Genomic DNA, 10,000 nt, shown 5'->3' on the forward strand with positions numbered 1-10,000 from the left:
CAGCCCCTTTCATGAAGGACTACTTGTGCATATTGCAAGATTTCAGTTTCTAAGTGAATGAGCAAAAGAGCATACAGCACCTGGTATTCCCAGGCGGTCTCCCATCCAAGTACTAACCAGGCCCGACCCTGCTTAGCTTCCGAGATCAGACGAGATCGGGCGTTGCCAGGCTGGTATGGCCGTACCAAATAAGTTGACAACCATAGGCTACTTATCCATATACAGATTTAGCAATTGACAATGCAAGGTAGTCTCTCTCTCTCTCTCTCTCTCTCTCTCTCTCGTGTCAAAATGAAAACAGCTTCCAGCCCCTTTCATGAAGGACTACTTGTGCATATTGCAAGATTTCAGTTTCTAAGTAAATGAGCAAAAGAGCATACAGCACCTGGTATTCCCAGGCGGTCTCCCATCCAAGTACTAACCAGGCCCTAGCCTGCTTAGCTTCCGAGATCAGACGAGATCGGGCGTTGCCAGGCTGGTATGGCCGTACGAAATAAGTTGACAACCATAGGCTACTTATCCATATACAGATTTAGCAATTGACAATGCAAAGTAGTCTCTCTCTCTCTCTCTCTCTCTCTCTCTCTCGTGTCAAAATGAAAACAGCTTCCAGCCCCTTTCATGAAGGACTACTTGTGCATATTGCAAGATGTCAGTTTCTAAGTGAATGAGCAAAAGAGCATACAGCACCTGGTATTCCCAGGCGGTCTCCCATCCAAGTACTAACCAGGCCCGACCCTGCTTAGCTTCCGAGATCAGACGTGATCGGGCGTTGCCAGGCTGGTATGGCCGTACGAAATAAGTTGACAACCATAGGCTACTTATCCATATACAGATTTAGCAATTGACAATGCAAGGTGGTCTCTCTCTCTCTCTCTCTCTCTCTCTCTCGTGTCAAAATGAAAACAGCTTCCAGCCCCTTTCATGAAGGACTACTTGTGCATATTGCAAGATGTCAGTTTCTAAGTGAATGAGCAAAAGAGCATACAGCACCTGGTATTCCCAGGCGGTCTCCCATCCAAGTACTAACCAGGCCCGACCCTGCTTAGCTTCCGAGATCAGACGAGATCGGGCGTTGCCAGGCTGGTATGGCCGTACGAAATAAGTTGACAACCATAGGCTACTTATCCATATACAGATTTAGCAATTGACAATGCAAGGTGGTCTCTCTCTCTCTCTCTCGTGTCAAAATGAAAACAGCTTCCAGCCCCTTTCATGAAGGACTACTTGTGCATATTGCAAGATGTCAGTTTCTAAGTGAATGAGCAAAAGAGCATACAGCACCTGGTATTCCCAGGCGGTCTCCCATCCAAGTACTAACCAGGCCCGACCCTGCTTAGCTTCCGAGATCAGACGAGATCGGGCGTTGCCAGGCTGGTATGGCCGTACGAAATAAGTTGACAACCATAGGCTACTTATCCATATACAGATTTAGCAATTGACAATGCAAGGTGGTCTCTCTCTCTCTCGTGTCAAAATGAAAACAGCTTCCAGCCCCTTTCATGAAGGACTACTTGTGCATATTGCAAGATTTCAGTTTCTAAGTGAATGAGCAAAAGAGCATACAGCACCTGGTATTCCCAGGCGGTCTCCCATCCAAGTACTAACCAGGCCCGACCCTGGCCCGACCCTGCTTAGCTTCCGAGATCAGACGAGATCGGGCGTTGCCAGGCTAGTATGGCCGTACGAAATAAGTTGACAACCATAGGCTACTTATCCATATACAGATTTAGCAATTGACAATGCAAGGTAGTCTCTCTCTCTCTCTCTCTCTCTCTCTCTCTCTCTCTCTCGTGTCAAAATGAAAACAGCTTCCAGCCCCTTTCATGAAGGACTACTTGTGCATATTGCAAGATGTCAGTTTCTAAGTGAATGAGCAAAAGAGCATACAGCACCTGGTATTCCCAGGCGGTCTCCCATCCAATTACTAACCAGGCCCGACCCTGCTTAGCTTCCGAGATCAGACGAGATCGGGCGTTGCCAGGCTGGTATGGCCGTATGAAATAAGTTGACAACCATAGGCTACTTATCCATATACAGATTTAGCAATTGACAATGCAAGGTAGTCTCTCTCTCTCTCTCTCTCTCTCTCTCTCGTGTCAAAATGAAAACAGCTTCCAGCCCCTTTCATGAAGGACTACTTGTGCATATTGCAAGATGTCAGTTTCTAAGTGAATGAGCAAAAGAGCATACAGCACCTGGTATTCCCAGGCGGTCTCCCATCCAAGTACTAACCAGGCCCGACCCTGCTTAGCTTCCGAGATCAGACGAGATCGGGCGTTGCCAGGCTGGTATGGCCGTACGAAATAAGTTGACAACCATAGGCTACTTATCCATATACAGATTTAGCAATTGACAATGCAAGGTAGTCTCTCTCTCTCTCTCTCTCTCTCTCTCTCTCTCTCGTGTCAAAATGAAAACAGCTTCCAGCCCCTTTCATGAAGGACTACTTGTGCATATTGCAAGATTTCAGTTTCTAAGTGAATGAGCAAAAGAGCAGACAGCACCTGGTATTCCCAGGCGGTCTCCCATCCAAGTACTAACCAGGCCCGACCCTGCTTAGCTTCCGAGATCAGACGTGATCGGGCGTTGCCAGGCTGGTATGGCCGTACCAAATAAGTTGACAACCAAAGGCTACTTATCCATATACAGATTTAGCAATTGACAATGCAAGGTAGTCTCTCTCTCTCTCTCTCTCGTGTCAAAATGAAAACAGCTTCCAGCCCCTTTCATGAAGGACTACTTGTGCATATTGCAAGATTTCAGTTTCTAAGTGAATGAGCAAAAGAGCATACAGCACCTGGTATTCCCAGGCGGTCTCCCATCCAAGTACTAACCAGGCCCGACCCTGCTTAGCTTCCGATATCAGACGAGATAGGGCGTTGCCAGGCTGGTATGGCCGTACGAAATAAGTTGACAACCATAGGCTACTTATCCATATAAAGATTTAGCAATTGACAATGCAAGGTGGTCTCTCTCTCTCTCTCTCGTGTCAAAATGAAAACAGCTTCCAGCCCCTTTCATGAAGGACTACTTGTGCATATTGCAAGATTTCAGTTTCTAAGTGAATGAGCAAAAGAGCATACAGCACCTGGTATTCCCAGGCGGTCTCCCATCCAAGTACTAACCAGGCCCGACCCTGCTTAGCTTCCGAGATCAGACGAGATCGGGCGTTGCCAGGCTGGTATGGCCGTACGAAATAAGTTGACAACCATAGGCTACTTATCCATATACAGATTTAGCAATTGACAATGCAAGGTAGTCTCTCTCTCTCTCTCTCTCTCTCTCTCTCTCTCTCTCTCTCTCTCGTGTCAAAATGAAAACAGCTTCCAGCCCCTTTCATGAAGGACTACTTGTGCATATTGCAAGATGTCAGTTTCTAAGTGAATGAGCAAAAGAGCAGACAGCACCTGGTATTCCCAGGCGGTCTCCCATCCAAGTACTAACCAGGCCCGACCCTGCTTAGCTTCCGAGATCAGACGAGATCGGGCGTTGCCAGGCTGGTATGGCCGTACCAAATAAGTTGACAACCATAGGCTACTTATCCATATAAAGATTTAGCAATTGACAATGCAAGGTGGTCTCTCTCTCTCTCTCTCGTGTCAAAATGAAAACAGCTTCCAGCCCCTTTCATGAAGGACTACTTGTGCATATTGCAAGATGTCAGTTTCTAAGTGAATGAGCAAAAGAGCATACAGCACCTGGTATTCCCAGGCGGTCTCCCATCCAAGTACTAACCAGGCCCGACCCTGCTTAGCTTCCGAGATCAGACGAGATCGGGCGTTGCCAGGCTGGTATGGCCGTACAAAATAAGTTGACAACCATAGGCTACTTATCCATATACAGATTTAGCAATTGACAATGCAAGGTAGTCTCTCTCTCTCTCTCTCTCTCTCTCTCGTGTCAAAATGAAAACAGCTTCCAGCCCCTTTCATGAAGGACTACTTGTGCATATTGCAAGATGTCAGTTTCTAAGTGAATGAGCAAAAGAGCATACAGCACCTGGTATTCCCAGGCGGTCTCCCTTCCAAGTACTAACCAGGCCCGACCCTGCTTAGCTTCCGAGATCAGACGAGATAGGGCGTTGCCAGGCTGGTATGGCCGTACGAAATAAGTTGACAACCATAGGCTACTTATCCATATACAGATTTAGCAATTGACAATGCAAGGTAGTCTCTCTCTCTCTCTCGTGTCAAAATGAAAACAGCTTCCAGCCCCTTTCATGAAGGACTACTTGGGCATATTGCAAGATTTCAGTTTCTAAGTGAATGAGCAAAAGAGCATACAGCACCTGGTATTCCCAGGCGGTCTCCCATCCAAGTACTAACCAGGCCCGACCCTGCTTAGCTTCCGAGATCAGGCGTTGCCAGGCTGGTATGGCCGTACGAAATAAGTTGACAACCATAGGCTACTTATCCATATACAGATTTAGCAATTGACAATGCAAGGTAGTCTCTCTCTCTCTCTCTCTCTCTCTCTCTCGTGTCAAAATGAAAACAGCTTCCAGCCCCTTTCATGAAGGACTACTTGTGCATATTGCAAGATGTCAGTTTCTAAGTGAATGAGCAAAAGAGCATACAGCACCTGGTATTCCCAGGCGGTCTCCCATCCAAGTACTAACCAGGCCCGACCCTGCTTAGCTTCCGAGATCAGACGAGATCGGGCGTTGCCAGGCTGATATGGCCGTACGAAATAAGTTGACAACCATAGGCTACTTATCCATATACAGATTTAGCAATTGACAATGCAAGGTAGTCTCTCTCTCTCTCTCGTGTCAAAATGAAAACAGCTTCCAGCCCCTTTCATGAAGGACTACTTGTGCATATTGCAAGATTTCAGTTTCTAAGTGAATGAGCAAAAGAGCATACAGCACCTGGTATTCCCAGGCGGTCTCCCATCCAAGTACTAACCAGGCCCGACCCTGCTTAGCTTCCGAGATCAGACGAGATCGGGCGTTGCCAGGCTGGTATGGCCGTACGAAATAAGTTGACAACCATAGGCTACTTATCCATATACAGATTTAGCAATTGACAATGCAAGGTAGTCTCTCTCTCTCTCTCTCTCTCTCTCTCTCTCTCTCTCTCGTGTCAAAATGAAAACAGCTTCCAGCCCCTTTCATGAAGGACTACTTGTGCATATTGCAAGATTTCAGTTTCTAAGTGAATGAGCAAAAGAGCAGACAGCACCTGGTATTCCCAGGCGGTCTCCCATCCAAGTACTAACCAGGCCCGACCCTGCTTAGCTTCCGAGATCAGACGAGATCGGGCGTTGCCAGGCTGGTATGGCCGTACCAAATAAGTTGACAACCAAAGGCTACTTATCCATATACAGATTTAGCAATTGACAATGCAAGGTAGTCTCTCTCTCTCTCTCTCTCGTGTCAAAATGAAAACAGCTTCCAGCCCCTTTCATGAAGGACTACTTGTGCATATTGCAAGATTTCAGTTTCTAAGTGAATGAGCAAAAGAGCATACAGCACCTGGTATTCCAAGGCGGTCTCCCATCCAAGTACTAACCAGGCCCGACCCTGCTTAGCTTCCGAGATCAGACGAGATAGGGCGTTGCCAGGCTGGTATGGCCGTACGAAATAAGTTGACAACCATAGGCTACTTATCCATATACATATTTAGCAATTGACAATGCAAGGTAGTCTCTCTCTCTCTCTAGTGTCAAAATGAAAACAGCTTCCAGCCCCTTTCATGAAGGACTACTTGTGCATATTGCAAGATTTCAGTTTCTAAGTGAATGAGCAAAAGAGCATACAGCACCTGGTATTCCCAGGCGGTCTCCCATCCAAGTACTAACCAGGCCCGACCCTGCTTAGCTTCCGAGATCAGACGAGATCGGGCGTTGCCAGGCTGGTATGGCCGTACGAAATAAGTTGACAACCATAGGCTACTTATCCATATACAGATTTAGCAATTGACAATGCAAGGTAGTCTCTCTCTCTCTCTCTCTCTCTCTCTCTCTCTCTCTCTCTCTCTCTCGTGTCAAAATGAAAACAGCTTCCAGCCCCTTTCATGAAGGACTACTTGTGCATATTGCAAGATTTCAGTTTCTAAGTGAATGAGCAAAAGAGCAGACAGCACCTGGTATTCCCAGGCGGTCTCCCATCCAAGTACTAACCAGGCCCGACCCTGCTTAGCTTCCGAGATCAGACGAGATCGGGCGTTGCCAGGCTGGTATGGCCGTACCAAATAAGTTGACAACCATAGGCTACTTATCCATATAAAGATTTAGCAATTGACAATGCAAGGTGGTCTCTCTCTCTCTCTCTCGTGTCAAAATGAAAACAGCTTCCAGCCCCTTTCATGAAGGACTACTTGTGCATATTGCAAGATGTCAGTTTCTAAGTGAATGAGCAAAAGAGCATACAGCACCTGGTATTCCCAGGCGGTCTCCCATCCAAGTACTAACCAGGCCCGACCCTGCTTAGCTTCCGAGATCAGACGAGATCGGGCGTTGCCAGGCTGGTATGGCCGTACAAAATAAGTTGACAACCATAGGCTACTTATCCATATACAGATTTAGCAATTGACAATGCAAGGTAGTCTCTCTCTCTCTCTCTCTCGTGTCAAAATGAAAACAGCTTCCAGCCCCTTTCATGAAGGACTACTTGTGCATATTGCAAGATTTCAGTTTCTAAGTGAATGAGCAAAAGAGCATACAGCACCTGGTATTCCCAGGCGGTCTCCCATCCAAGTACTAACCAGGCCCGACCCTGCTTAGCTTCCGATATCAGACGAGATAGGGCGTTGCCAGGCTGGTATGGCCGTACGAAATAAGTTGACAACCATAGGCTACTTATCCATATAAAGATTTAGCAATTGACAATGCAAGGTGGTCTCTCTCTCTCTCTCTCGTGTCAAAATGAAAACAGCTTCCAGCCCCTTTCATGAAGGACTACTTGTGCATATTGCAAGATTTCAGTTTCTAAGTGAATGAGCAAAAGAGCATACAGCACCTGGTATTCCCAGGCGGTCTCCCATCCAAGTACTAACCAGGCCCGACCCTGCTTAGCTTCCGAGATCAGACGAGATCGGGCGTTGCCAGGCTGGTATGGCCGTACGAAATAAGTTGACAACCAAAGGCTACTTATCCATATACAGATTTAGCAATTGACAATGCAAGGTAGTCTCTCTCTCTCTCTCTCTCGTGTCAAAATGAAAACAGCTTCCAGCCCCTTTCATGAAGGACTACTTGTGCATATTGCAAGATTTCAGTTTCTAAGTGAATGAGCAAAAGAGCATACAGCACCTGGTATTCCAAGGCGGTCTCCCATCCAAGTACTAACCAGGCCCGACCCTGCTTAGCTTCCGAGATCAGACGAGATAGGGCGTTGCCAGGCTGGTATGGCCGTACGAAATAAGTTGACAACCATAGGCTACTTATCCATATACATATTTAGCAATTGACAATGCAAGGTAGTCTCTCTCTCTCTCTCGTGTCAAAATGAAAACAGCTTCCAGCCCCTTTCATGAAGGACTACTTGTGCATATTGCAAGATTTCAGTTTCTAAGTGAATGAGCAAAAGAGCATACAGCACCTGGTATTCCCAGGCGGTCTCCCATCCAAGTACTAACCAGGCCCGACCCTGCTTAGCTTCCGAGATCAGACGAGATCGGGCGTTGCCAGGCTGGTATGGCCGTACGAAATAAGTTGACAACCATAGGCTACTTATCCATATACAGATTTAGCAATTGACAATGCAAGGTAGTCTCTCTCTCTCTCTCTCTCTCTCTCTCTCTCTCTCTCTCTCTCTCTCGTGTCAAAATGAAAACAGCTTCCAGCCCCTTTCATGAAGGACTACTTGTGCATATTGCAAGATTTCAGTTTCTAAGTGAATGAGCAAAAGAGCAGACAGCACCTGGTATTCCCAGGCGGTCTCCCATCCAAGTACTAACCAGGCCCGACCCTGCTTAGCTTCCGAGATCAGACGAGATCGGGCGTTGCCAGGCTGGTATGGCCGTACCAAATAAGTTGACAACCATAGGCTACTTATCCATATAAAGATTTAGCAATTGACAATGCAAGGTGGTCTCTCTCTCTCTCTCTCGTGTCAAAATGAAAACAGCTTCCAGCCCCTTTCATGAAGGACTACTTGTGCATATTGCAAGATGTCAGTTTCTAAGTGAATGAGCAAAAGAGCATACAGCACCTGGTATTCCCAGGCGGTCTCCCATCCAAGTACTAACCAGGCCCGACCCTGCTTAGCTTCCGAGATCAGACGAGATCGGGCGTTGCCAGGCTGGTATGGCCGTACAAAATAAGTTGACAACCATAGGCTACTTATCCATATACAGATTTAGCAATTGACAATGCAAGGTAGTCTCTCTCTCTCTCTCTCTCGTGTCAAAATGAAAACAGCTTCCAGCCCCTTTCATGAAGGACTACTTGTGCATATTGCAAGATTTCAGTTTCTAAGTGAATGAGCAAAAGAGCATACAGCACCTGGTATTCCCAGGCGGTCTCCCATCCAAGTACTAACCAGGCCCGACCCTGCTTAGCTTCCGATATCAGACGAGATAGGGCGTTGCCAGGCTGGTATGGCCGTACGAAATAAGTTGACAACCATAGGCTACTTATCCATATAAAGATTTAGCAATTGACAATGCAAGGTGGTCTCTCTCTCTCTCTCTCGTGTCAAAATGAAAACAGCTTCCAGCCCCTTTCATGAAGGACTACTTGTGCATATTGCAAGATTTCAGTTTCTAAGTGAATGAGCAAAAGAGCATACAGCACCTGGTATTCCCAGGCGGTCTCCCATCCAAGTACTAACCAGGCCCGACCCTGCTTAGCTTCCGAGATCAGACGAGATCGGGCGTTGCCAGGCTGGTATGGCCGTACGAAATAAGTTGACAACCATACGCTACTTATCCATATACAGATTTAGCAATTGACAATGCAAGGTGGTCTCTCTCTCTCTCTCTCGTGTCAAAATGAAAACAGCTTCCAGCCCCTTTCATGAAGGACTACTTGTGCATATTGCAAGATTTCAGTTTCTAAGTGAATGAGCAAAAGAGCATACAGCACCTGGTATTCCCAGGCGGTCTCCCATCCAAGTACTAACCAGGCCCGACCCTGCTTAGCTTCCGAGATCAGACGAGATAGGGCGTTGCCAGGCTGGTATGGCCGTACGAAATAAGTTGACAACCATAGGCTACTTATCCATATACAGATTTAGCAATTGACAATGCAAGGTAGTCTCTCTCTCTCTCTCGTGTCAAAATGAAAACAGCTTCCAGCCCCTTTCATGAAGGACTACTTGTGCATATTGCAAGATTTCAGTTTCTAAGTGAATGAGCAAAAGAGCATACAGCACCTGGTATTCCCAGGCGGTCTCCCATCCAAGTACTAACCAGGCCCGACCCTGCTTAGCTTCCGAGATCAGACGAGATCGGGCGTTGCCAGGCTGGTATGGCCGTACGAAATAAGTTGACAACCATAGGCTACTTATCCATATACAGATTTAGCAATTGACAATGCAAGGTAGTCTCTCTCTCTCTCTCTCTCTCTCTCTCTCTCTCTCTCTCTCTCTCTCTCTCGTGTCAAAATGAAAACAGCTTCCAGCCCCTTTCATGAAGGACTACTTGTGCATATTGCAAGATTTCAGTTTCTAAGTGAATGAGCAAAAGAGCATACAGCACCTGGTATTCCCAGGCGGTCTCCCATCCAAGTACTAACCAGGCCCGACCCTGCTTAGCTTCCGAGATCAGACGAGATCGGGCGTTGCCAGGCTGGTATGGCCGTACCAAATAAGTTGACAACCAAAGGCTACTTATCCATATACAGATTTAGCAATTGACAATGCAAGGTAGTCTCTCTCTCTCTCTCTCTCTCTCGTGTCAAAATGAAAACAGCTTCCAGCCCCTTTCATGAAGGACTACTTGTGCATATTGCAAGATGTCAGTTTCTAAGTGAATGAGCAAAAGAGCATACAGCACCTGGTATTCCCAGGCGGTCTCCCATCCAAGTACTAACCAGGCCCGACCCTGCTTAG

General features: G+C 46.8%; 20 non-coding genes and 14 pseudogenes across 20 annotated transcripts in view; all 34 read right to left on the bottom strand.

Annotated features, from left to right (window-relative positions):
• Nucleotides 1-68: 68 nt before the first annotated feature.
• On the bottom strand, nucleotides 69-187 carry LOC146229154 (5S ribosomal RNA). The gene has a single exon (XR_014746138.1). It is a non-coding gene; the product is annotated as a 5S ribosomal RNA (ribosomal RNA).
• A 186-nt stretch (nucleotides 188-373) lies between these two features.
• LOC146229155 (5S ribosomal RNA) lies at nucleotides 374-492 on the bottom strand. Its single transcript, XR_014742715.1, has one exon. It is a non-coding gene; the product is annotated as a 5S ribosomal RNA (ribosomal RNA).
• Nucleotides 493-678: 186 nt separating this feature from the next.
• Nucleotides 679-797, bottom strand: LOC146229156 (5S ribosomal RNA). The gene has a single exon (XR_014744894.1). It is a non-coding gene; the product is annotated as a 5S ribosomal RNA (ribosomal RNA).
• A 184-nt stretch (nucleotides 798-981) lies between these two features.
• LOC146229157 (5S ribosomal RNA) lies at nucleotides 982-1,100 on the bottom strand. Its single transcript, XR_014743019.1, has one exon. It is a non-coding gene; the product is annotated as a 5S ribosomal RNA (ribosomal RNA).
• Nucleotides 1,101-1,272: 172 nt separating this feature from the next.
• On the bottom strand, nucleotides 1,273-1,391 carry LOC146229158 (5S ribosomal RNA). Its single transcript, XR_014743020.1, has one exon. It is a non-coding gene; the product is annotated as a 5S ribosomal RNA (ribosomal RNA).
• Nucleotides 1,392-1,559: 168 nt separating this feature from the next.
• On the bottom strand, nucleotides 1,560-1,689 carry LOC146229159 (5S ribosomal RNA; annotated as a pseudogene).
• Nucleotides 1,690-1,883: 194 nt separating this feature from the next.
• Nucleotides 1,884-2,002, bottom strand: LOC146229160 (5S ribosomal RNA). Its single transcript, XR_014745741.1, has one exon. It is a non-coding gene; the product is annotated as a 5S ribosomal RNA (ribosomal RNA).
• A 184-nt stretch (nucleotides 2,003-2,186) lies between these two features.
• Nucleotides 2,187-2,305, bottom strand: LOC146229161 (5S ribosomal RNA). The gene has a single exon (XR_014743021.1). It is a non-coding gene; the product is annotated as a 5S ribosomal RNA (ribosomal RNA).
• Nucleotides 2,306-2,495: 190 nt separating this feature from the next.
• On the bottom strand, nucleotides 2,496-2,614 carry LOC146229162 (5S ribosomal RNA; annotated as a pseudogene).
• A 174-nt stretch (nucleotides 2,615-2,788) lies between these two features.
• On the bottom strand, nucleotides 2,789-2,907 carry LOC146229163 (5S ribosomal RNA; annotated as a pseudogene).
• A 172-nt stretch (nucleotides 2,908-3,079) lies between these two features.
• Nucleotides 3,080-3,198, bottom strand: LOC146229164 (5S ribosomal RNA). Its single transcript, XR_014743022.1, has one exon. It is a non-coding gene; the product is annotated as a 5S ribosomal RNA (ribosomal RNA).
• A 200-nt stretch (nucleotides 3,199-3,398) lies between these two features.
• LOC146229165 (5S ribosomal RNA) lies at nucleotides 3,399-3,517 on the bottom strand (annotated as a pseudogene).
• A 172-nt stretch (nucleotides 3,518-3,689) lies between these two features.
• On the bottom strand, nucleotides 3,690-3,808 carry LOC146229166 (5S ribosomal RNA). The gene has a single exon (XR_014745300.1). It is a non-coding gene; the product is annotated as a 5S ribosomal RNA (ribosomal RNA).
• A 182-nt stretch (nucleotides 3,809-3,990) lies between these two features.
• On the bottom strand, nucleotides 3,991-4,109 carry LOC146229167 (5S ribosomal RNA; annotated as a pseudogene).
• Nucleotides 4,110-4,279: 170 nt separating this feature from the next.
• LOC146229168 (5S ribosomal RNA) lies at nucleotides 4,280-4,388 on the bottom strand (annotated as a pseudogene).
• Nucleotides 4,389-4,572: 184 nt separating this feature from the next.
• On the bottom strand, nucleotides 4,573-4,691 carry LOC146229169 (5S ribosomal RNA). Its single transcript, XR_014745599.1, has one exon. It is a non-coding gene; the product is annotated as a 5S ribosomal RNA (ribosomal RNA).
• Nucleotides 4,692-4,861: 170 nt separating this feature from the next.
• On the bottom strand, nucleotides 4,862-4,980 carry LOC146229170 (5S ribosomal RNA). The gene has a single exon (XR_014743024.1). It is a non-coding gene; the product is annotated as a 5S ribosomal RNA (ribosomal RNA).
• A 194-nt stretch (nucleotides 4,981-5,174) lies between these two features.
• LOC146229171 (5S ribosomal RNA) lies at nucleotides 5,175-5,293 on the bottom strand (annotated as a pseudogene).
• A 174-nt stretch (nucleotides 5,294-5,467) lies between these two features.
• Nucleotides 5,468-5,586, bottom strand: LOC146229172 (5S ribosomal RNA; annotated as a pseudogene).
• Nucleotides 5,587-5,756: 170 nt separating this feature from the next.
• Nucleotides 5,757-5,875, bottom strand: LOC146229173 (5S ribosomal RNA). Its single transcript, XR_014743025.1, has one exon. It is a non-coding gene; the product is annotated as a 5S ribosomal RNA (ribosomal RNA).
• A 202-nt stretch (nucleotides 5,876-6,077) lies between these two features.
• LOC146229174 (5S ribosomal RNA) lies at nucleotides 6,078-6,196 on the bottom strand (annotated as a pseudogene).
• A 172-nt stretch (nucleotides 6,197-6,368) lies between these two features.
• Nucleotides 6,369-6,487, bottom strand: LOC146229175 (5S ribosomal RNA). The gene has a single exon (XR_014745301.1). It is a non-coding gene; the product is annotated as a 5S ribosomal RNA (ribosomal RNA).
• A 174-nt stretch (nucleotides 6,488-6,661) lies between these two features.
• LOC146229176 (5S ribosomal RNA) lies at nucleotides 6,662-6,780 on the bottom strand (annotated as a pseudogene).
• Nucleotides 6,781-6,952: 172 nt separating this feature from the next.
• Nucleotides 6,953-7,071, bottom strand: LOC146229177 (5S ribosomal RNA). The gene has a single exon (XR_014743026.1). It is a non-coding gene; the product is annotated as a 5S ribosomal RNA (ribosomal RNA).
• Nucleotides 7,072-7,245: 174 nt separating this feature from the next.
• LOC146229178 (5S ribosomal RNA) lies at nucleotides 7,246-7,364 on the bottom strand (annotated as a pseudogene).
• Nucleotides 7,365-7,534: 170 nt separating this feature from the next.
• On the bottom strand, nucleotides 7,535-7,653 carry LOC146229179 (5S ribosomal RNA). Its single transcript, XR_014743027.1, has one exon. It is a non-coding gene; the product is annotated as a 5S ribosomal RNA (ribosomal RNA).
• A 202-nt stretch (nucleotides 7,654-7,855) lies between these two features.
• LOC146229180 (5S ribosomal RNA) lies at nucleotides 7,856-7,974 on the bottom strand (annotated as a pseudogene).
• A 172-nt stretch (nucleotides 7,975-8,146) lies between these two features.
• Nucleotides 8,147-8,265, bottom strand: LOC146229181 (5S ribosomal RNA). The gene has a single exon (XR_014745302.1). It is a non-coding gene; the product is annotated as a 5S ribosomal RNA (ribosomal RNA).
• A 174-nt stretch (nucleotides 8,266-8,439) lies between these two features.
• Nucleotides 8,440-8,558, bottom strand: LOC146229182 (5S ribosomal RNA; annotated as a pseudogene).
• Nucleotides 8,559-8,730: 172 nt separating this feature from the next.
• On the bottom strand, nucleotides 8,731-8,849 carry LOC146229183 (5S ribosomal RNA). Its single transcript, XR_014743028.1, has one exon. It is a non-coding gene; the product is annotated as a 5S ribosomal RNA (ribosomal RNA).
• Nucleotides 8,850-9,021: 172 nt separating this feature from the next.
• On the bottom strand, nucleotides 9,022-9,140 carry LOC146229184 (5S ribosomal RNA; annotated as a pseudogene).
• Nucleotides 9,141-9,310: 170 nt separating this feature from the next.
• Nucleotides 9,311-9,429, bottom strand: LOC146229185 (5S ribosomal RNA). Its single transcript, XR_014743029.1, has one exon. It is a non-coding gene; the product is annotated as a 5S ribosomal RNA (ribosomal RNA).
• A 206-nt stretch (nucleotides 9,430-9,635) lies between these two features.
• Nucleotides 9,636-9,754, bottom strand: LOC146229186 (5S ribosomal RNA). Its single transcript, XR_014746139.1, has one exon. It is a non-coding gene; the product is annotated as a 5S ribosomal RNA (ribosomal RNA).
• A 178-nt stretch (nucleotides 9,755-9,932) lies between these two features.
• LOC146229187 (5S ribosomal RNA) overlaps nucleotides 9,933-10,000 on the bottom strand; it is a 119-nt gene continuing 51 nt past the window's right edge. Inside the window, exon 1 of the ribosomal RNA XR_014746206.1 lies at nucleotides 9,933-10,000. This exon is cut by the window's right edge and continues 51 nt beyond it. This is a non-coding gene — a ribosomal RNA (5S ribosomal RNA).

Source organism: Hypomesus nipponensis, chromosome 24, assembly GCF_054491055.1.
Source record: "Hypomesus nipponensis isolate SF chromosome 24, ASM5449105v1, whole genome shotgun sequence".
Lineage (NCBI taxonomy): Eukaryota > Metazoa > Chordata > Actinopteri > Osmeriformes > Osmeridae > Hypomesus > Hypomesus nipponensis.